At 41.4% G+C, this 4,020-nt stretch overlaps 1 protein-coding gene across 3 annotated transcripts in view; it reads left to right on the plus strand.

Annotated features, from left to right (window-relative positions):
- Znf318 (zinc finger protein 318) overlaps positions 1-4,020 on the plus strand; it is a 37,353-nt gene that overhangs the window by 3,877 nt on the left and 29,456 nt on the right. The window lies entirely within an intron of this gene.

Raw genomic sequence — 4,020 nt, forward strand, 5'->3', positions numbered from 1 at the left:
TCCAGGCTGGCCTCGAACTCAGAAATCCGCCTGCCTCTGCCTCCCGAGTGCTGGGATTAAAGGCGTGTGCCACCACGCCCGGCCCTCCTGTTTTTTTTTTTTAAGAGAGGGTTTCTCTGTGTATCCCTGTCTGTCTTGGAACTCAGTCTGTAGACCAGACTGGCCTTATAGTCAGACATCCTCTTGCTTCTGCTTCCCAGTGCTGGGATTAAAGGCTTGTGGAAGTCTCCTCGGCTTTTTTAAGGGGTATGGGACAGTCTATGTAGCCCTGGCTGGCTGATCTGGAACTCAACAAAAATCTTCTTGCCTCTGCTTCCTGAATGCTGAGATTACAAACATGACCCCAACATTCTACTACAAAATTAGTATTCAATGATTCTTTTTTAGCATATTCAGGCCAGAATATAAATCCTGAAAGCATTTAAGTAAATACTGCATGTGTGTATATTAAATGTATGAAGCAGTAATAGAAAGCTAGAGATCTTAAAGGTTTTTGTGTGATTACTGCTTACAGTTCTTAAGTGCTAAGGAAAAGTAAATAAACTATACAGTGTTGAATGTAGACCTTAATTACTAAAAGTTATATATGAGGACTAAATAACTTTATTACCTCACAAAAGGAAAAAGGTATGGATGGGAGTGCAGGACAGCCTGTTCTCCATCTTAGCATGTCTGCCATAGTCTCTGTCTGACACATTGGGGTTTCCATAAATGACTCATAGTCATTAATGAAGGAACTACTGTGTATCGCAGGTAGTGTTGAGTATTGTACAGTGTATAGGCAGGCAGCTAGGCACGGCTGGGCTGGAAGTCTGAGGGCAGTGGGTTTACTTTAAGCTCCATTGGCTATGGATGCAGTGAAGCAAGGGAGGGCAGTCTTGTATAGCACAGAAGCTTCTGAAGGCTGAGCTTCCATCCCTAAGGGAGTCAGTGGTTCTTGCCCTCTGTCAGTTCGCTTCTATTTTGGGAGATGATTGAGTAGGTGGACTGGGTAGTGGTACAGGGTGTGATTCTCTTCCTTCCTTGATGGTTTTTTCTGTACTTAGACTGACATTTCCTCTTTGCTATGCATATATGCTTCTGATAAACCGCCCCTCCTTTCTTTGTTTTTGTTTTAGAGTCGGTTTCTCTGTAGCCTTAGCAATCCCAGAACTCTGTAGACCAGGCTGACCTCAAACTCAGAGATCGGAGTGTACCATACTGCCAGAGTGTGATTGCTTTTTGTATGGATTACTGTCCAGTAAAATCGGGTTGTAGCGCCATTAGCATATTCATCATGTTCCCTGCTGGTGGGTCTAGTCTTCAGCTAATTGAACAGACCATTTTCAGGGCTAGAGAAATGACTCTAAACCCACTTGGCTGCTCCTGCAGAGGACAGGAGTTCAGTTTCTAGAACCCATTTCCAGCAACTCACAACCAGCTACAGACCTGTAAGTCCAGTTCCAAGGAATCCAGTGCCCACATCTGGCCTTCAACATCACCTGTACTCAGATGCACATAGCTATGCACAGACACAGAAACACACACACACCTTTTTAAAATAAAATCTTTATTTCTAATAGGCCATGTTAATTTTTTTTTTATCTTTTATTGAATCTGTCAAGTCTTGTTAATTAGGTTTTTAGGTAACAGCCTAGTGACTTAGGATTTCTATTATGATGAAACATCATGACCAAAAGCAAAATTGGAAAGGAAAGGATTTAGCTTACCTTTCCACATTGTAGCCCATCACTGAAGGAAGTCAGGACAGGAACTCAAACAGAGTAGGAAACTGGAGGCAGGACCTGATGCAGAGACCATAGAAGGGCATTACTTACTGACGTGCTCCTAATGTCTTTAGCCAGGCCTCCAGAACCACCAACAATGGGCTGGGCCCTTCCCCATCAATTACTAATTAAGAAAATGTTCCACACGCTTGCCTACAGCCCAATATTATGGAGACCTTTTCTTTTTCTTTTCCTTTTTTTTTTTTTGTCCTGGAACTCACTTTGTAGACCAGGCTGGCCTCGAACTCAGAAATTTGCCTGCCTCTGCCTCCCATGTGCTGGGATTAAAGGCGCACGCCACCACCGCCCGGCAGTTTGTTTGTTTTTTTGAGCAGGGTTTCTCTGTATAGCCCTGGCTGTCCTGGAACTCACTCTGTAGACCAGGCTGGCCTTGAACTCAGAAATCTGCCTGCCTCTGCCTCCCAAGTGCTGGGGTTAAAGGTGTGTGCTACCACTGCCGACATTTTCTATTTTTTTTTTTTAAAGATTTATTTATTTATTATATGTAAGTACACTGTAGCTGTCTTCAGACACTCCAGAAGAGGGAGTCAGATCTTGTTAAGGATGGTTATGAGCCTCCATGTGGTTGCTGGGATTTGAACTCTGGACCTTCGGAAGAGCAGTCGGGTGCTCTTCCACTGATCCATCTCACCAGCCCTGCCGACATTTTCTTAATTAAGGTTCCCTCATCTCCTGACTCTAGCTTGTGTCAAGTTGACATAAGAGTAGCCAGCACACCAGGTTATCAAGATTGTGGTCTTACCTTACCAGCCTTCTATAGGACTAACTTATTCTGAAAAGGGAGTAAGAACAAGTTGAGTGAAAACTTCTAAGGCACTTGGACACTAAGACACATATTCACAGAGCTGTATATCTATCACTACAGTAGCACATTATAGAACGCTTCCATTATGTCTGGAGGGATCCTTAAGACACTTAACCTTACTCTCTTTAACCTTATGTCAGTTCTAGGCAATCTTTAAGTTACTTTCTACTTTATGAATTTGGCTGTTCATATAATGTATGATTCTTTGGGACTGACTTTCACATATTTGTTTATGGTGTTTCTTTTTATTGCCATTAATATTTCATTGTATGCATATATCAAATTGTTTATTTATTATTAGTAAATGGTTGACTATCATTGGATTGTTTTTCAGTTGTTACACATAATTTTACTATGAATGTTGTTATACAAGCTTCTTTGTGGTTCCCATCCTCCTAATGCTGTGACCCTTTAGTACAGTTCCTCATGTGGTAACCCCCAACCATAGAATTATTTTTGTTGCTACTTCATAACTGTGATTTTGCTACAGTTATAAATTATAATGTAAATATCTGATATGCAAGATACTGATTTTCGACCCTTGTGAAAGGGTCATTCAACCCCCAAAGAGATTGCAACTATAGGTTGAGAATCACTGCTATACACAGATATTTTATTTTTTTTTACTTTTATGGTATCCCCTGATACTACAAAACTAATCTCAATGTCTGTGTATGTTAGGCAAACACTCTGGCATTGAGCTATAACTCTAACCTTACATTTTAAATTTCCTTAATGAAAATTTGTAAACAGACACAAAAATTAGAATAGTATTTGGTACTAGGAAAGGATCAGTAGGAAAGGTGAAAGGGATAAAAAGGGGCAATGGGGGAAATATAATCTAACTACATTATGCATATAGGAAATGCCATAATGTATTAATTATACAACTAATGTATTCCATTAAAATAATTTTTAAAAATAGAGAATAAAGTATATATTCCTATTACCCACATCTAATTTTTTTCAAGTAGCCCTGGCTATCTTGGAACTTTATGTGTAGACCAGGCTGGCCTCAACTTACAGCTATCTGCCTACCTTTGCCTTCCAAGTGCTCCTGAGTGGAATAAGGTGTGTGCCACCACTGACCAGCAAAAACCTCTTGCTTTTACATAAACTTATATTAGCTTGCACATAAGAGTCAGCTGGGTGGTGGTGACTCACACTTCAATCATGGCACTTGGGATGCAAGAGGTAGAACCCAGAGCTACACAGGGAAACCCTGTCTCAAAAAAACTAAAACCAACATAAAACAAAATCAACTGGTCTTAGCCAAGGCGGCGGCGGCTGCTGCTGCTGCTGCTGCTGCTGCTGCTGCTGTTTGGAAACAGTCTCACTGTCTAGTCCTGGCTGTCTTGGAACTCACTGTGTAGTCTAGGCTGGCTTAGAACTCACATAGATCCTCCTATTCTGCCCCCCCCCCCCCCC

The sequence above is a fragment of the Mus pahari genome, chromosome 18 (assembly GCF_900095145.1).
Source record: "Mus pahari chromosome 18, PAHARI_EIJ_v1.1, whole genome shotgun sequence".
Taxonomy (NCBI): domain Eukaryota; kingdom Metazoa; phylum Chordata; class Mammalia; order Rodentia; family Muridae; genus Mus; species Mus pahari.